The following is a 21,493-nucleotide window of genomic DNA, read 5'->3' on the forward strand; positions in this document are numbered from 1 at the left end:
TTCAAGACAGAGAATCTCTAATAAAAAGCTCCCTATTCTTAGAGACTATATTATGAATGTTACATTTTATTTTATATTCTGTGTGTGAAAACAGTAGGTTTCATCATGTCTTATACTGAAGGAAGTATCTGGATGAAATTAAGTGGTGTGTACTTACGGAATCTCTCCTTTATGAATGTTTCTTGATGATAGACCATTCTACAATCTCATCCCCAGGGTGCGGAAGGAATCAAGGTTGCTGACTAAAAAAAGAACCAGACATTCTCTTTCACCATATAAGATGTTACCAAAATTGTCATACTTTCAGTCATCAGAAAGCAGCTGAGGTATGCCATGGAGAGGAGAATCTGTGGAAAATCAGTGAACAAACAAAAAAAAATCAAAAAGTTTCCATGGAGTAATGGGTGGAACTGGTCTGGCCAAGCTTACAGATCTCAGGATTATTTGATACTGTAAATCCAAGTCCCAAGTCAGTGATTTAAAGTAATTTTGATAATTTAGTAGCGATATCACCATAACTAACAGACATTATGAGCAAATAGTTAGTAAAGCATTTTAGATACCTATAAATATGTATCTATGTGAATATATATATATAACTAATTAGATATTATAAAGAACACATTTTGTTGTATTATTAGAAAGTCATATGTTAAAGGCTGTTAACAGAGATCTTGATTTTAATGGTCAAATAAATTAATGTTTTTAAAAATTCTTAATATAATACCTATGACTCAACCTTTTAATATCTATGATCAAAGATGGTTTTCAACTTGAACACATGAAACAAATGTTACTATTAAACTTAGTAAATTTTAAAAATCTTATTTCTAAAGTAAATTCCATTAAAAACAATAGGAAGAGATAGTATATTTTTAAAATATTTATAAATAAAACAAGTAAAAGTTCTGGTCCTCACTCCAACTCCATAGGAATGCTCTCTAGCTAGGGACTTGGGGGTAGGACCAGTTATTATATTTCTATTTCAATCTATGTTAATTTCAGCTGCTACATTTGAATAAAGCTTACTTAAAAGTTGTTTGTATGTATATGAAACTTAGAGTAATGTGAACTAAGTATAAGACATAAATTCCATCTGCAATAAATTCAGAAATAACTCTTCCAAAGTCATAATAAATAATCTTCGCTAGGTGTTTTAAAAGAGGACTGTCAGATAACATTCAGTGACCGGCAAGGGTATGTGGAATATCCCTTGTTGTCTCTGAAGCAACTCAGGACAGAATTCAGTGCTAGGCAAGCATGAACACCTCAGGCAGGATGGCAGGCTCTACCCCTCCCCTTAGCTCCGCTCTCACTTGCCTCTCCTGGTCCATTTCCCAGCACTGCTCGGTGCATGTGCCAACCACCATGGTTCATCTTGGAAGAAGCCCACTCCCAAGCCCCATTCCAGAGCTCTCTGGAATGTCTGACTGTGGGCCCCAAAACCCCCAAGAAAGATGAACTGCTCCAAGTGCAGAAGCTCTCCTGTGTGCAGCTGCCCCGAGGGTGCTCTCTGTGGGACAGGACTTAAGAAAAGGGGTGAAAGCCCATCACGCACTTGTCGACCCCACTTCCCTCTTGTTGATGCACCACCCGTGGACCAGGACCCGAGGCTGGAGGCTTGCAGAGGCAGACAGTGCACTGAAAGAGACCTCGATGGAACGAAAGGTCGTTACATCTGTCCTATATTCCCATCTTGCTTTTAGTCTTTCTTTCGTCTTCTCCTTTCCTTCTACAAATTAAAGGGTTGCAACATCCTAGCTGTTTTACCTAGTTTGATCCATTCACCGTTTCATTGTGAGTCAACAACTTTGCGATTGCCCACCATTAATCTGTAAGTAGTGAGCTCTTAAGAAAGCATTTGTAGTGGTTCCTCTAGGCCATTTGCTGTGGCTCTTTTTGCTGCTCAGCGCCGCTGAAACTGCTCTGGGCACTCGCTCACTATTTGGGGTTTAAAAACAATTCACCTCCTTCAAAACCCACCGAATGGGAGGAGACAAGGACTTGCTGAGTTTTTCGGCCATGTTGCAAGTATGTGTAAAAAGTCAGTCCTATTAGTCAGCTGTGTGTTATCTGTAGACATGACGGCATTAGCTGAGCTGGCTTGCCTGATGTTTCCAACTTGAGTTTTTCTTGAGAAGGGGGCAGTGCCCTGAAAACTAAGGAGTTTTTCCATCATTTATGATTAAATATTTAAATGGATCTGAAGTGCTGCTAGAGAATTGCTAACATGATCAGTTTCCAGTTAAAAATGATTAATCTTGGAGTGGTTTTTGCTTTGTGTTTTTTTGTTTCCTTGGTTTGGTGTGTTTTGGATTTTTTTATTATTTTGTTTTGTTTTGTTTTGTTTTTTAATGCTCTAGTGCTGGCATTCTTAATAGAAGTTCCGTAACAGGCATTACGTAGTTCTGTGAAAACTTAACTTTCCAAACAAGGTTTAGCCTCATGTTTATAAAATAATTTACCTAAAAGCACTATCTCAAGCTAAATTGCTTAAAAGCAAGAGCAAATCTGTGATTGAAAGAACATGTCCTTCATAAATCAGGAGAGAAAAATCTCTACTCAGAAACAGATACTGTAACTTCTTCCGTGTATGACTGTTGTGATAAACTGCGATATGAACTGTGAATGGTGTATTCATTCCAAAACGTTGTGTGTTGTTTTTTTTCATTCTATAGTTTCCAGATAATGGTAGTTGACAATCTTCTAAATATGTCTTCATTGATGAAACACACTTCTGAAGCTTGGTCATATTATGGATGATAGTCACTATCACATGAAGGAGCTGCTTGGCTACTGTCTGTAGCTACAATGGTGATCTAATCAAAGATATGATGAAAATAAATAGTCAGCAACTTGCTTAAACTGATTTGGTAATGGAAAATTCTTATTATTATTCTTTACTTCTGTGTGATTTAATTTTCTGTTTACTTAAACAAACCTGGTTTTATTTCAGAGGCTTTATCTTAGAACTAAGAAAAAGAATTAAGAGGCAGAAAAGTTAAGAAAAAAAACAAATTGATTTATGATTTCTTTCATTTAAGTGATGCATCTCTCTTTTAATTCTCACCATTTGCCTGCATTGTTCACTTTGAAATAGGTTATCTTACTATGTACACACAGAGTAGTATTACATGGTGGGCATCATGGTTTTGTTTTCAGGAATTATTAAAAAAATAAAATAAAAGAAAAACCAACAAAAAACTCCTCACAACAAAAAAGCAAACAAAAAGAAAAAACAAACCCAACAACAAAAAAACAAACTACCCCAAAACAAAAAAACAACTCACCAACATGAAATAAAGAGGAATTAAAATATAAAGATAAAATCACCTGGGATCCTCAATGGATATCTACCTAAATTCTAATAAACATGGTACACGGAAAACTCAGCTTGTACCGTGGCTGTGAAAGCCACCTCATTTAATAAATATCTGATTATAATATTTTTTAGGGCAAATAAAAACAAGAATAAAGGAATGAAACAAAAATTCGGAGCTTCCAACCCCCTTGCTTTCTAACACTCCTCACCAAAGTGGGAGGCTAGGTGCAGCTGAGTAAGGATTCCAAGATCAAGACCCAATAACAACAAACAAGCTGTTATTGAGCAGGCATTCTTTATTGCAGCACTGGGGATTCTCCACCATGAGTGCTCCGATGAGTTAGTGAAACACCCCGACTAATATACACCAAAAACGTGCATATTCAGTTCCATGTTAATGAGTTCCCAAAATTATTTTACATAGTCATTTTATTTCCTAGAATTGACTTTGTAATTATGCATGCTTGAGGGTCTCCTGTGGGGGTCTTTGTTGATTCTAGTCCTTTGTCGTCTTTGTCCTGGTCTCTCGTCCTGGTCCTGTCTCCATTCTCCTGTGGGTAGATTGCCCAGGTGGGTCAGAGTCCACATAAAAGTTGTCTGTAGGTGCCACAGGGTCTTAGAAGACTTAATGTTATCACAACCTACAGGATGCTTGGCATAGTTGACTGATAGTTTCACAAAGCACCTTATTTTAAAAGCAACCCTTAGTATAGCAAATTCATTATTTTAGTAAACTTTTATTAGGCTATATTTCTCTTGAATTTACTAACGAATATTCTATGATGTACCAGGAATTAAAAGAATAATGTATGATAAAAGATTACTAGTACTGGATTATGTAAGTATATAAAGACAAAGCACAAGTAGAGTAAAAAAATCATGTTTGTAAATACAAACTAAATTTAAATATGTTCTCTAGTTGATCTAGGTTTAATTGACCCTGCTTGTGCACAATTGTCTGTGACTCTTTCCATCCCTGTATTTCTTATTTTATAAGCAACTGAGAGGTATTAAAACTGCAATTATGTTAGAAAATAACAGTGTTTCCATTGATATATTTTTTAGACTGCTAGGATTTTCATGGTTGGGTGAAATACAAGCTTAATAGAGGTGTTAAAAGAGACTGGGTAAACCATTAATTATTTTATTCTTAAAATAATCTTTCCTATGAGTTAAAATAAGTGTTTTGATAGAAACAGAATATGTGTATATAAATGACGAAAGGTTACTAGATATTTTAAATAGAAACTGGAAGACTATTATCACTCACTGATTACAAATCTGAAGGTTATGTAACTGAAAACTAAAATTCATTTCCTTTTCCTCTCTCATCTAATCAGCATTACTTTGCAATTCTATCTAAATTCAGAAATGTGCAGGCCCTTCGCCTAAATGACATAACTGTTGCTTCTTAGAACTAATGATGAGGTTGTGATAAAAAGTAAAAGCTAGAAAGGCAAGAAAACAGAAATAGATTGTGTGGCCTAAAACACCTCCAATTATGTTTTTTCAAGAACAAAACTGTTTATATGATCTCCAAATAGAACAGTTTGTTTTCTTTGGACTTGCAATACACTGCTTTGGTACAGTAGTCTCTTTGGTGTCAGAAATGTACTTTTGGAAGTCCTGCCTTGACAGAATGCACTTTCCCAGGCAGTTTATAATTTCCCACAGTTAATCAATCTTCTGGAAATGATGCGGATATGAACACTCCCCAGGAACTTTGTGTGTATGATTCTCACATGTTAAAATTCTTTGCCATAGTCCTTTCTACACGCTGTGCCCGCTATGCTGTCGTTCTTTCAATTCTTGTCTCTGGGAGTCAACAAATAATAGGCAGTATCTAAGTAAACTCAACAGCTCAGAAAATTTTGTTATTCCTTGAAATTCCAGGAATGCTTGGTACTAATTCAAAAGAGTACCTTAAGAAATGCTGGCATTTTATTTTACTGCAACATCAACAAATGAACTCATTTCCAAAAACAGCATAACTTTTTTTTTTTTTTTTTTTTTTTTTAAACTTATAACAAAATGTAGTCCTGGTGTTTTACATAAAATAACCTCATTACTATATTCGGTTTTACCAGCTATCTTGGAAGCATGTCTACCCCATAGAAATTTGTAGTGTAAAAAGTAACCCATTTGGCTTGTTACAGGCATTAATGTATCAAGTCCTTTGCCTAGCTGGATTTCTTTTGTTCTTCAAGGAAAATAAGCTTATAAGGAACACTTAACTATTGCACACAAAAATATTCCAGAGTTTAAGCAATTACTTTTTCTGTCTCTCTTAGTGGACCAGTAGGTTTCACCTCACCCAGAATCAAACATGTCAGCTACTTCATGGGGTAAACGTTAGTGTGCTGATAAAAATGAGAAAGACCGAGTAGAATTTTATCTCTGATTGAAAGGAAGCTCTTTATTTTGTAGACTGAACACCAGCTGATTTGGTGAAATACACAATGATTTCTTCTTTATGGTAAGATAAAACCATTATTTCTTCTGATAAATTGAAGGAGTAAGGAGGAAAACCTTGTCTAATTAAAATTTCTATGTTCTGGCCCATATGGGCATGTATCTGGTCTCAGGAGAAGCCTAACTGATTTCACTGGTTCTGATTTGATTGTAACTGTGACTGAATGGGTAGATGCAAGGAGACCAGTGGATGTAGTCTACCTTGACCTTAGCAAGGCTTTTGACAGTCTCCCATAACATCGAATGAGCAAGCTCAGGAAATGTGGAATAGAAGAATGGACAGTGAGATGGATTAAGAACTGGCTACACAATAGAGCCCGAAGAGTGGTGGTCAATAGTGCAGAGTGCAGCTGGAGACCTGTAACTAGTGGAATTCCCCAGGGATCAGTGCTGGGTCCAGTCCAGTTCAACATCTTCATCAATGACCTTGATGAAGGGACAGAGTGTTTTCTCAGCAAGTGATGATAAGAGACTGGGAGCATTGGCTGATTCACCTGAAGGCTGTGCAGCCTTTCAGTGAGATTTAGGCAGACTGGAGAGCCAGGTAAAGAGGAACTTAATGAGGCTCAACAAGAGCAAATGCAGAGTGCTGCACCTGGGAAGGAACAACAAAATGCACTGGTACAGGCTAGGAGGTGATCTGCGAGAGAGCAGCTCCATGGAGGACTTTGGAGTCCTGGTGGACAACTAGTTATCCATGGGACAACAACGTGCCCTTGTAGCCAAGAAGGCAAATGGTATCCTGGGGTGCCTTAAGAAGTGTGTCCAGAAGATTGACAGAAGTTCTCATCCTCCTCTATTCTGCCCTAGTAAGACCTCACCTAGTGTATTGTATCCAGTCTGGGCTTCCCAGTTCAAAAGGGACAGGGATTTACTTGAGAGAGTCCAACAAAGGGCTACAAGGACGATTAAGGTACTGGAACACCTGCCTTACAAGGAAAGGCTGGGAGACCTGAGGCTTTTCAGTCTGGAGAGAAGACTAAGAGGACATCTAATTGATGTATATAAATACATGAGGGCTGGGCATAAAGAAGGAAGGGACAACCTCTTTTTACTTGTGGTCTGTGATAGGATGATGGGCAGTGGATTCAAACTTGAGCACAGGAAGTTCCACTTCAACATGAAGAAGCACTTCTTTACTGTGAGGGTTACAGAGCACTGTAACAGGCTCCCAGAGAGGCTGTGGAGTCTCCTTCTCTGGAGACTTTCAAGACCCATCTGAATAGATTTCTGAGTGACCTGCCCTAGATTTTGTCATGCTATGGCAGGGGGTTTGAACTCAATGATATCCAGAGGTCCCTTCCAACCCCTAACATTTTGTGATTTGAAACTTACTGCATTTTATTTCTGCTACATAAGGAAGCATAAAGTGAATTTAAATGTAGGTCCATTTAAAGGGTGAAATCAAGGCATAAGGACATGAAAAGATCTTCAACCATGTATATAGCTGCCACTGCAAATAAGGGAATAATCTATTCCCTGAAGGGTTATGGCATGAGGTGACATGACAACTTATGGAGACACTTCTAGCTTTATGGCTCTTGTAGGTTATTTCTAGTTTAGTTTAGCTTTGTGCATGGATCTGCAAGACAGCCTTCCACAAGTATCGTATTTGGAAGATGCAGAAAATTGCTTAAAAAGTAAATTAAAACACATTTGCTTATAAGTTTGTTGAGATGATAAATATTTTAATGGATGCAAAAACAATAGAGCAGGTTCTGAATAAACAGCATTAAAATTCACAAATTCATCCTTGTTTCTCTTTGGCTACTAAAATGAGCTCTTAGCTCTGCCATGAAAGTAAAAAATGTTTCACAACCTACTCAAGTCAAGCAGTAATGGCTTGGCTTGATTTAAAACAACTATTTGTCAGAAAGAGTTAGTAGTAGTGAAACTTGCTTCATCTATTAACTGGCATATCAAAAATAAGGAATATTGAATCAAAAGTAATTTGCTGTTGACTGCAGGCAGCCCAAATGGTCTTCACTGTGAGCTTTGAAAATTAACCTGGAAGATGAATTGTTAACATTTCTTGGCATGTTTTTCTCTCTGGTCTCATACAAACAACAGACATTTAAGCATTCCCCTTTCTGTAAATAAATGTTATCCAAGTAAATGTTTGCAAGGACTTTAAGTTCAACTTCCTGATGTTTTTTTCAGGACTATTGCTACTAATTCTATTATTCCTACTAACATGTCATACCTAAGTAAGATGACTTTTCTGAAACTTTTTTTACAATGCTCCTGTGTTTCAGGCCATTGCTTTTCTCTGGATTTCAGTTGTTTATTAAAATCAGGATTATAATGATGTGACTTGAGTTCCAGGGAAGAGTCATACAGTAAATTGTCACATAAATAGATAAGGTATTTTAACTGGACTATATATAATATGTTACTTTAATCTGTAGCTTGTTGTCTGGGTTTTGTTTTGCTTTGTGTGTTTGATTCTTGTGACACTCACCAAAAAATTGTCAGATATACTAGAAATGTTATGGAAGGGGATTTGTCAGTTTTGTCAGACCACTTTGTAATACCATGACTGATTTGAAATCTTTGTTAAGTTTTAGGTCATTAAATGTCACTATTTTTTGTAGGCAGTTCATTATACCTAACATGTTAAAACAGGAATGTGTAAAATGACTTCTTTTCTGTTTATTTTTTCATCAAGACCTTCCACTGTAAGATTTTTCAGCTCCTTTTTTGTTGCCTATAAATCTATCTCATCTTTTTATATCTTGGAGGTATTTATAAAAGGCCTCAAGTTAAGATAATATTTTCATTTAGTTGACATTTAGTGTATTGTTCTTCTCCATGTAAATTTATGGAAATGTAAACATACCTAACACCTGTCACTGCACTGTTTGCAAGGAAAATCCTGTCAAATCAATGCAGTGGTTAGAGGACTGTAAATGCTGATATTTTTATTGCAAAAACCTTAAGATGTATCACAATTATTACTCAAGTCCTTTGGCCATGGTTCTTTCATTCAGTTGCTAGCTTTGTAATGGCATATAAAATGTTCACCTGCCATGATGTGTTCTCTCTGGGCCACAGTACTTATGCCTCAGTCTGTTTACATTTTGTTTTCTGAGGAAGGTTGTTTTATGGGAGGGAAGGCTCCAATATGAAAATGCTAAAGCTAGTATTATTTTTTGCTAAAATTTTAAATTATTACATCTTTGCTTACCAGCTCCACAGGGCTTTTACAGAGGAACTCAGAAATCAGTGTCTGTTGTACAGTAAACACATTTGTTAATTCCATTATCAATCAGGAATATGACCAGTCTGAGTGGTTTGGAAGTATCGATATCCACTAACTTCACTAGGTTTAAAGAGTGTCAGCAGGACTTGCAGAGGGGAGAATGAGGAGACACTCAGAAAAAGACAAATCATGTTAGGTTCTTCCCAAATAACCAGAGAACAGGTGAGTATGGTATCAGTGCCTAGCACTTTGGGTAAAATGTGGCAGAGTTAATTGTGATAGGCAATGCGAATGTTTCTCATGTTTCTAAAACAGTGTGGATTCACTTGGTTACTGTGACATCTGGTATAAAAAGGCTGTCATACGCCTCAGGCTCTTACACTGGTCACTGATGGAACTAAAAAGTAACGATCAGCAGAGAACAGCAGACCTCATGGGTTTTTTTAGTCTGGTTTTGTTTTCTGCATCTGAAATATTTGCTCAGAGATTCAGAGATTCTAGTAAATTGTACTAGATTATCAACCTTGTACATGCAAATTCATTTTGATCTATTTGTTAAACAGAGCAATCTGCTTCAGCCATCTATCACTGCTGCTTTCTGATAATCTATGTAGTGTTTCAAGGTAATTTTTTTTGTTCTTTGTGAAAAACAGACGTCGATTTTCTGGTGTAAGGATCTGATACAAAAGTACTAGAGCAAATCTAGGCTTTATTTCCTTGGGCTGAGTTACTTAATCCTAGTCAGGATGAAAAAGCTCAATACTCCCTAAAATAGTGCAAAAGCAGAAGCATCTGAATCCAGTTGCATTTGCTACAGCCAGTTCAGTATTGTCCAGTACATTAAGTGTACCTCCCTTTTGCAAGAAATAGCACATCCAGTTCCCTGTTTTCTCCTCTAAACTCTTTATAAACTGTGCTAAGTTACTTCTGTCAAGACTGGGTAAAAGAACTCAAGTGAGGAAACAGTAGAATTCCATTATTTTGGTATAATAACTCTTCTTTCCCTCTAGCAAATCTTATCAGTCTCTCCCAGTCAACAGTGTCAATTGGTGTTAGGAACAAGGGAGCCACATTTTCCACATGGTATACAGACCTCTTCAGCAGGCTTCAACAGCACACTGTGCTACATGAGTTGTTCTTCGAATCAATAGCCAGAAGAGATGAGAACTTTAAATATTAAGGCAGTTATGTCAGCACACTCCATCTCAACAGGAAAGCTGAGCTCAACAGGTTTGACTGTTTTTTTAGCCACTTCCTCATGTATGTGCAAGTTTTATACTATTGGGGGTTTTTTCAAACTTTCTTCTTTTCACAACAACTTTGTCTCTTGCCTCTGTAATTCCTGTTCACTTCTACCTGGTCATTCTTACATTTAATGGTCTAATATTTCTTCGGAAGAAATTTCTAGAACCAGATAATCAGATAATTGAAAAAAAAAACCCAAACAAACAGAATGTTCAAGGCTACAGCCTGAGTATACTTAAGTTCTGTCTCTCACATTTTCTGTGACATGACTGGATGCATGATTAGCTGCTTGTAGTTATAAAACCTATAGGCATCTCTGTTGGAGGCTGTTTCTGTCCTTAAGGGTGCAAAATCTACAATTCATTGTTAACACATACTAGTAGAAAGGTTCTATTCATAGAATCATAGAAACTTAGATGTTCTGCCATGTTTCATTTTGGATTATTTTTTTCCCCACAAAAGAGATTTTATTTTCTTATTTTGTGAATGAATACATTTCAATAATGCCATTAATAGCATTGATAACACAGCAAACATAACAATTTTCTTAAGTGAACATGTTCCTCTTAAATTATCTGACAAAGCCTTTGTACATGTCGTTTTGTTGTTATATTTTTGCACCTTTTCAAAGTGAGTATTCAATTTTATTTACTATCTGTGGGAACAGCTAGTACATTCCTTTAAAGTCAGGTCTTCAATTATTGGCATGTCTTTTGCTTAAGCATGGAAAAACAACCTTATCTGTCCTCAAAGCAATTAATAAAATAAATTCAGTTACTTACTTAATCAGCTAAATACAAGACAGAATTACAGGATCACTTAATGAAGCAAATGGTCAAATTCCAACCTAAGCCATGTATAAAGACTCTGAGACATCAAGCAAGCACAACACCAATGGTAAAACAGAAATCTAGAACACTAAAACTGAGTATTTTCCCAGGGTGTTTTACCTCTTCTTTAAATCTGTCATTAGTTATTCCCAGATATCCTCTGCTTGATCAAGTAGACTGGGTACATACCTTCATTATGAAATTCAGTTTTGTTTTTCTTAGGTTTATGGTCTGTATAATGCTCGGCTAAGTTTAACTTAATTGCTAAATGATTAGCATGTAATAAGTAATTAATTGACCCTGCATTAAGTAGTTAAATATGGCATCTTACAGGCTAATGAGCATCTAACACAATTTTTCCTAAGGCCATTAATAGTACACATTAGACATTAATGACTTTGGGTGTCTTGGATTTCTAAATTTCATTGTAAGTATGTGCAGGATTATGTGCATCCTGACTATGACATGAAAAAAACAACCATTGTTCTTTAACAAGTCCAAGAACTTACTGAAATGGTACATTCATAAGAGGGGCCAAGCATGGCTCCATTGCCTCTGTAGGATGAAGAGCTGGCGAGTGGTCTTCCCAGGACATTATTTTCTTTCACGAGAAAAAAATAAAGGTCAATCAATTCAGTGCTATACCTATATCAAAAAAGTAATCTTTAAAAAGTCCACGAATACTCCACTTAATGACTTTCAAATTTCTTAAAATGTCATTTTCAGCTACTCTGCAAGATACTGACTCTCACTATCCAACTAAGTGCAGAATACTGACTCCAAATATTTGATGGCAAATCTTAGTGATTCAGCTGTCTTTATAAAAGATGGACATATGTCCTTCAATCTGAAGGTCAGGAAGGTTAGCATTTAACTTGCATTAAGTAGCTTCCTAGTCAAAGCGTGGTATATTTAATTTAAAATTATCCTTTCTGATAAAAATGAATGTAAATTTTTCTTTTAGTTAATCTTTTCTATAAACAGAAATCACTCATCCTATGCACATTTTTTAATGATTGATCTGAAGGAGCAAAAAGAAAAAATGCATCCTGAAATAGCAAAGAAGTTTTTTTTTTCCCATTGGCAATAACATTATTTCATTTTTGCTGGACAGTCACAAAGCAGTCTCTAATATTTAATGAAATATTTTCCAGTAGATGGCAGCATTTAACAGTGATTGGAAATAACGAATACTACCTATGGAGACTTGTAGCTGACAGGTTGTTGTGCCTTTCATCTACAAACATTGGTTAAAAGGGGTTTATGACTTTGCTGTTTCAAAATAGGAATGGCTAAAGCTTGTCGTGGATGCTCTCTATTTTCCTGTGTCTATAAGAAATGTTGATGTGTACCTATATCTGCATTAAAAAGACTAAGAATATTACCTAAAACCAGGAGCTATTGATTAAAATGGATCAGTTGATTCACTGTATTCTATCTTAAGTCAAGATGATTGAAAGTTTTCATGCTATTAAGCTGATTGTGAGCCAGCTACTGGAAAACTTTTGTGATATGGCTGAGACTGATATTTCACAATATTGGAATTTATATCCATATTTTATTTCAGAGCATGAATAAAAAAGGAATGTTTTTCTAAAGGTTTCCTGAAAAATTATATCATTGTATTTATTGTAAATATTCAGCTTATTAGGAACTGATCCTTCTCTACTCCTAATGCAAATTTGTTAGGTATAGGAGTTCACATATCTAATATATTTGCACATGGTAACTGTAATTCAGAATTTAAAGCACATTTCTGGACAAAAGACCAGCACTTTTGGCATGTGTGAAGTGATGCATGCACTATGTAACCTATTTTCTCAAACTACCTTTACTCTTTCTAGCTTTCAGTGTCACCTACAGACCTTGTACTTGGAGAACAACAAGGATTTTTGCTTGTACTTTGGTGTCAGTGAGACAGGATTTGATGAAAAAAGGTACTATATTTAAGGAGACCTATGTCTTAGTAAGTAAATAGTTCAAATATAACCTACCAAATGAGACAGACAGAGAAGACAGAGCCACATGCTTTTCAGTGGCAGGACAGGAAGTAACTGGCACAAACTAGAAAAAGGGGAAAATCTATCTGAACACAGGAAAAGGCTTTTTCTCTTGGAGTTGGCCAAGCGCTAGAAGAGGTTGTGGAGTCTCCATCTGTGGAAATGTTAAAAAAACATCTGGACCTGATTCTGGGCAACCTGCTCTAAAAGACCGTGCTTGAGCTGTGTGTATTGGACTAGCCGATGTCAAGAAATCCCTTCCCACCTCAAGGGCACAGTGATTATATGGATTATATGTAGAACCTTTCCCAGGAAAGGATATATTCTGTATTAAAAGACAATGCTGTATTAAACAGACATTGTATGCCCTGTCTAGCTGGCTTCTTGCAAGCTTTCTATATTTTTATTGATGAATTTAGGTATCAGATACAGGGAATCTAGGAGCACTATGATGAGTCAAAATTGTTCAGAAGTGTGCAGTCAAGGGTGTGATACTTGCTTTTGACAATGTAAAATTGTAACCTGGTGACATGGAGAACAGGACTACAAGATTTAAAACCAGATGAAAAAAAACACAGTTGTTTTTGTTTGGGCTCATCTTCACTACTCCATTATGACTCCAGACACTTCTCTACCGTGGTTCCTGTAGAGTAGATCAATGCACTGCTCCTTCTTAAAAACATGAATTCTAGTTGATTTTTACTTTATAAGAAACCAGAGAATGTGAGGATTTAGTTGTGTTTTTCTTTTTCCTACAAGTGGATTTTAATAAAATGGTGACTGGAAAGTCAAAGTGTCTCAATTCTTATGTGAAAATCTGTAAGAACCAGAAATAACATGAGAATAAAAGAGATACTTTATTGATCCTGGCATCTGAAAATTTATTTGAAGATAGTGAATATTTTGTCTCTTTTATGAAAGAGCAAGTTAAAAAAAACCCACCAACTATTAAAATAATTCAACATATTTTGCTCAGTCCAAACTAATTAATTTAAACACAAACATATTAAAAGTGGTGTTTGACAGCTTTGATACATAATTAAACTTGGCCATAAATCATGTTTTACGCAATTCTAATACTGTTTTCAAGGAAATGTGCAGTAGTGTTCATCAAGTTAGAGTACTAAGGAGCAAACTCTGATATATATTCATGTTTTAAATTCCTTTGAAATAAAGTGGTTGTATAGGTACGTCTTGGATAATAATGTAGCTTTATATTTGTTTTAGGTGCTATAGGCAGATTGTATTCCATTGAGCACCATTATAAAAACTTGTAATTTTAGATATTTAGCTGATTTACTCAGAAGTGGCTTACACATTTATTTAGATGGCAGTTCTATTGCTTTCTGAGCAAAATGCACCACTTCTATAGGTCATTGAACTTCCGTTATGATAGTGTCTGGATTAATGCTATCTGAGGAGTCCAGCTGTCCATTACTATTACCATCTACTTACTTTGTATCCAGGTTAACCCCAAGTGTCGAACAAGATAAAAAGAACAGAGAGGAAATGCAGTCTACTGAAAATTACCTGTTTCTTTTATTATTAGCCTGAGTATTCCATTGTCTAACTTAACAAGAATATTTTACTCACACAGAGCATCAGGACAAGGACCCTGAGGGTGCTTACAAAACTTTTTTTTTCTTTTATTGACAACAGTACTTTATTACCAGAAAATGGTTTCCTGTAGTTTTCTCTCCCATAGGTTTTTAAGAAAAACATGCATATTAGGTGTGTTGCTATAATTTTGCCTTTGTTTATCTTTTTTTGTTTTCTAGACGTTATTTTTACATTTTAATTCTAGGGTAATGTAGTTTCTTTGACCTGAATGCTATATTTTGAAGGCAGACAGATGACAATTCTGTAGAAACCTTACTTCTTATTGAAGTAATCTGTATATTTTCTTACATTCCTTGTAAGTCTATACACTTGGTCTCTTGAAGTAGAAATTAATACGTTTTCACACACATGGTTAGGGTACAGTATCTGATTGTTTATATTTTGTAAATAAAAGCAGTAAAACAGACAAGTTAGCCGTATTCAGAGTTCACTCTCCATGATATTCCCAAGATTTCTGCATGTAAAATCAGTGGTTTGTTCTTTGGAATCTTTGGAAATCTTGGATTTTTCTGACACCTGTACATATTTATTTCCTACATTACTGTGTGGTTGTCTTGTTGGAATAATCTCTCCTTTATGAACAATTTTCATATATTAACAGTATAACAGTGCTTTTTGTGTTGCTTTAATTGTACCATTTTCTAAGGTTTCAGGTTCTTGAATTCTACACTATGTAAATGTCTTTTGCAGAAAAGCAATTACCATAATATGGGAATGAAGGAACCAGCTTCTCAGGTTATTTAATCTTGTTAGAGCTAACCTTTATTTGATAGTCCTAACTTCCTGACACTGAAGTAATCATGAGTATGCCATAAATAGTGTTCTAAACATAGTCTAACCACAATTGTACATTCTGGTGCTTTCTACTGGATAAGTCAGCCTTAATGTTGATCATCTGTTCTAGTCTTGGAGTGGTAGCCTTACTTTTGTCTTTTCAGAGAGTTTCTGGATCAAAGAGAGTTTGGCATCCCTGCAGGTATGTAATGTCAAAAGGAGAAGATTGTTTGGCAGTAACAAAGAGGTGTTGATGAATGAGAAAGAGAGAGTAATTCAGACTACAGTGTAAAAGGCTTGTAGAAATGTAGATGTCCTGAAAGCAGGGCTATTCCTGAAATTCAGCATTGTGCTCACAGTCCAGCACCAAAAACTGGGATTTTTAACCCACAATTAAGTTAGATAAATAGGACACACTCTTTTGCATGAACTGCTTATGGGTTTTCAAAATCTATATAATAAAAAAGGGCAAATACAAGTGACACAAATGTATGTCAGAAAGAACAGTCACATTTTTCTACATCCATGACTGAGAAAACCGGTTGGTTTTATTGCCAATTTTTTTATGCAGATCTTAAGTTATATTTTGTTTCATTCAACCAAAATCTGATAAAGGCAAACTTCACAATAATGACTTCAGTTTTATTGTACCTCCGTTTAGATGTTTATATGTATTTCTGTAAGGGGCTTGCCCCTCCAAAAAGGTACAATTTTAATTTAAAATATTTAGTAATTTGATAGAACATAGAACTTTGTTAATGCCAATATGATCTGTGATTCAACCTCAGATTAAGAACTTGTAGTTTCCACTTGGTAAATAATATTCCAAATTGTACCATTATGACCTTCAGAACACAAAAACATTGAGTGCAGGATTCATCCCTAGGGATCTGACTGGCAGATGTCAACATGTGTCATCTCAAACTGTTCCACACAGTTATGTAGTAAACAACAACTTAAACACATCTAGGACCATCTTAATAAGTGTCAGTCTTGTAATTTCTATACTATTGCCATACCAAAACAAAGCACTTCTTAGCCCTTCTCTTGCTGCACTGCCTGCAGGCAGTGGCTTGGCATATTAAAGTGTGAGTGCCCATTGTGAGGTTGTGAGTGACTAATCATAATTAATTCTGCTTTGTCACCTCCTCAGTGCCACCATCCATTTATCAGCCTTTCTACATCTGCTCTTCCTGTCATATTCCTAAACTGTCAACCATTTAGTATGGACTGCTTTTGTCCTAATAAGTGAAACACAATTAACATGGTAATGCATCCGGATGTGGTTCCAGTAAAACAGATAAAAATATAATAATGGATAGCGCTGGTCTTTATCACCTCAGAAGACTCCACTGTTTTCTTATGTAATGTTATTAAAGCATTAGTTAGATCCCAAGGCACCTAAGGCATTTCTGGTATTTGTATTTAAATCGCTATTTTGGTTCTGTCCAATTTCTTTTTAATCTCTCATTTTATTGCACATCAAATGCTAAACGTTCACCAAAATTGGTTGAAAACATTTTTGAGGGTTCAGCTAGTTGTTTATGTTTGGTTTGGTTTTCTTTCCCCAAGGGAGTAATATCAAGAATGTTTAAGAAGACTTTTTTGAAGATGCTATTTTTAGTGAACAAGTAATTAGTTTCATTTTATGTATTGCTTCTGATCCTTATTGCTTAATGTAGCATATAGTATTTAATTTGTCCTAAATATATCACCAGTGATGACCCTTATGCCTAGTCTTGCAGTCTAGATAACAGTGCAGAAGGATTCCTAAGGAATCTGGCTAAGCACTATGCAAAGTATTTTCCTTCAAGATACAGACAGTCCAGAACATTTCTGGTGAAAAAATAATACAGTTTTTCCTTTATGCATCGACATTTGAACTGTCAGGATGACAGCTACAGGTTTATTGTTTTGGGGTTTTTTGTTGGCAGGTGGTCCTTTAAATTGGCAGAAATGCACCTAATGAGTTTTGATAGTTCGATGCCAAAACTGGACAAAAGAGTAGGTTTTTAACAAGGAGGTAATAATTCACTGTGTTACTGATATAGAACTATGATGTATTCTCATCAATTTCAGCCTTTTTAAGTCAAGGTTAGGCACCATTCCAAAGCGTTTGCTATTGCAAAACCGAAAGTCATGTTTCTCAGCTGAAGTTCTTTCATTTGTATTATGAAGCACATGAAAATCAGAGATCAAAATTAACCTGCTGGTGTTAAAAGCTGCTTATCTAAAAATATGCATGTATGGATTCCATTCTAGTCTGTATGCAGCTGCCAAAATATTTGTATTGTTTGAAATACTTGCAATACCTGCTGAGATTACAGTATGTGGTCCAGACATGGGTTCCTTCATCTCTTGTCTATCAGCTCTGTGAGGTTGTTTTGGACACCATCAGGCAGTGTAAGTACATTTTGTTGCCACAAATACATCTCTTTAGGCAACTGAATTTTTGTTTCTCTCTCAGAATAGCAAGTTATTCAAGTTGATTGACAATTCTCAGCCTATTTACTAAGGTAAGGAAAAACATAGATGAACCAAACAAAAACTAAAAGGTTATTCTGTTTTTGAAAGGTTTTCTTGGTTTTGATATACTTTTTGAGGTCAGGGGGAAGTTGGTTTTCTATAATTTTCCTGTATTATGTAGCATCACAAACACTTGCAACAGCCCCGAGACCTGGAGTTTTCATGTAATAACCTGAAAATTGTTCCACGTGATGTTGGACTTTATTTCAATATGCTCCAGACTGCATATAAGCTGTAAGTATGTATAGGTGAGATGTGTCCGCCCGCTACTGGAACGGAAACAGGAACCCCACTAAAGCTGTTCCCCTTTAACTGTTACAGACAGCTCCTGCTTATTCACCTGCTATCTTGATAAAATGTTGCATTGCTTGCAACACAAGGACAAAACTTTACTATGAGGACTCAGGGATATTCCTTCCTTTCCCCTGCAGAATCCCTCCCTTGATGGCACTCGGGACAGTTCTCCTATATAGATGTGGATCCAAAATTATTAGAGATAAGTAGGCACTAAGTAAAAGTTTTCAATGATAAGAAGAGGTGTCATTAAGCAAAGGGAAGACGCTGTGGAGAATTTCAAGTGTCCATGCTTTCTGTTCTAAATCTGGTGTTACTAGAAAATTCTCCATTGGAAAATAACCAACTAACCAAACAAACAAACAAATAAAAGGGGAAGGCTTTTGGTGGTTTGTTTGATCTTCTATTACAAAAATTGTTTGTTTGGAACTATTTTGGCTTCTGTAAGATGTGAAAAGTAAGAGGGATATATTGTAAGAGGATTCAATAGAAAACTTTATACTGGTTGCTGTAGTTTACCTGTAATTGAGTAGTTGCTGTAGTACACCAGTTCTTGGATTGACAGGTGACAGCGTACAAGCCTGCTACAAGCTCAGGCAATAATTTGATTATATATAAGAACTAGACATAGAATTGTACTGAAGGTGAGGTAAAGATTTCTGTATTTTTTAGAATGGCATGTACAGAAGCATTACTTGTGTCTGGTATATCTCATGAAAGTGATAGAAATAATGAGTAATAAGACTTGGAATAAATTAAAAAAAAATGTTTTAAGGGTACTGTAGAGAGAAGAAACCGAAGAACTTGTCAGAGACTCAAAACTAAAATGTCAGTCCTGTTAAAATATGTAATTAAACAGTAGATCATTTCAGGTCATAATAACAAAAAACTGCTACAAACACTTAATGAGAGATGGAACTAACATAAAACAGTACAGCATATACATGTTCAAGCAACCAAACATTTATAAATCCGAATAGAAGGCCACAGGTAAAGTATAATAGGCCAAATTCCTTTATTTTAGAAGACAGATATAGGAAATTAGCAAAATCACAGAATCACAGAATGTTAGAGGTTGGAAGGGACACATTGGAAATATTCAGGTTTAAAAAATACCCTAAATACAGAAATAAGTCAACAAAAATACTCTATGCTGGGGTGTTCGGAGAAAACAGAAAAGCATATGTTCCAGAAAAGAGTGTTTCCAGTAAGAAAATACAGAGTTAAGGGGAGCTAAATCTATTCAATCAATTCAGCATCAATATTATACCTGTCAGATAATTGAAATACAGTGGAGCAGAAGCAAACACAAGGACTGTAACTGGGATGTGCGAGAAACATATTCAAATAAAGGAATACTAAAAATATTAAATGGAGAGGTACATCTGATATTTAGAGACTGTTCTATGCCATAACTTTTGAGTGTGTACACATAAACACACGGTTTATGAAATGACAGAGCATAGGGTTTACAGATTTGAGTTAGAATTAGAAACACTGGCAACATGCTGAGACAGAGAGAGGCAGGGGTATAATGCCATAGCACACTCTGGCTCTAAGCCAGGGCAGTAGTGTTAGTCACTAGTAGTACAAAGTCCCAAAGGTATATCCACATATTTCTTCTCAGCAAATAGATAGTGTAGACAGAATATTGGTCTGAATTCAATGTTTACCTGTCAGTGTACAGTCTGTACATGCCAAATGTGCTAGGTCTCCTGGGGTCCTCTGAGGAAGGGAGTGAATTCTATATTCATTTAAGAATTGCAAAGAAGCTTTAGGCACTGAAAGCTCAGTCTGAGTCTTTTGCAGACATGGACTGTCAATGATCTGAATCATCTCTTGAGCTTAGACACCCAAATGCTGCCCAGTCCTATCTCCATCTGCCAGTACAATTTGAATTGACCCCATTTTTTCCAAACAGCCAAGTAACTGCAAGAAGGATACCTTCCAAGTAGTAAAAGAACAAGGATAATATTGGAGGACACAATGGTAGGCTGATAACACCCAGAAAAGCTATGCTTTCATTCCCTATAAAGCATCTATGAAATAAATCAAATTGGACACAGAGAATACAGAGTAGCGAAGAGGTAGTATTAATCAAAGAAATTACTCATATTATTCTCATTCATTCCCTTTATTGTGCTTTTTAATCAGTCACAGATGGGAGTACTAGGAAACAGGAAGATATATAGGAGAACACAGAAAATAAGATTTACTACAATATTAACTGAGTTTCTCTGTTGGCTGCTCATGCTGATGTTGTTAAGTCATTCAACAAAGAAATACTGTACTGAAAAGCTTTTGCACTAGGGTAAAGGGTTAAGCTTTAGTTTTGCAGGTACTGTCACATTGCATTTAGCACTAATTATCACATTTAATTTCACATTTTGTGACACTTAAGAAGATAAATGCTAAGTTGTTACAGATAGCTAAATTCCATGGATGTCTATGATATACAATCGTAAAAGCAGTGATTTATTAATATTAATATAATTTGGCATACAACATGTTATTAACCCTGTTGCTACACAGAATATATAACTGCATTTTATCATTTGGATTGCAAATATGAGTGGTTGAAACTGGATTAGATTTAAGTAAATTCCAAGATTAGATATTGCTAGCAATATGTCAGAGATAATACTTTCTGTTGCCTTGAGCATGAGCATAGTCTGTGACTTCAGTTGATTTCTTATTAATGAGATGTAATCTCTTCTGTCCTGTTCAGAGCTCGGTTTTGATTATCTAGTGGTGACAATAGTAGCTACTACTGGAAACAAGCAGGTGTCAGATTCTAATATTATGTGATTTGGTTCTTTTAGTCATTAAAAATGTAGGTGACTGATTGTTTAATACCAAGTTTTCTTCCTTTAAGTTAGTTCATGCTAAAAAAGAATTTGATTAAGAGGAGTGATGTAATAATGTACTTACATCAAAAATTAAATTTAATACAGTATGAGAACAACACACAGGTGCATCAGGATACAAGTGTGATACTCACCATATGCTGTCTATAACACACTCACTGTTAAGAGGCTGGGTAGCCTGGCTGTCAGAGAGGAATGTATGGGTTGATACTGGCTCAGGTCCATGGCTCTCTTTGGAGTTCTTTTTGTTGATTGTTCAGGTTTTATACTTTATGTTGGTCTTCTGATAAAGTCAGGGACAAAGAGTTACACAACTGGTTACTTCACTCAGATGATATAAC

The sequence above is a fragment of the Apus apus genome, chromosome 2, assembly GCF_020740795.1.
Source record: "Apus apus isolate bApuApu2 chromosome 2, bApuApu2.pri.cur, whole genome shotgun sequence".
NCBI lineage: Eukaryota > Metazoa > Chordata > Aves > Apodiformes > Apodidae > Apus > Apus apus.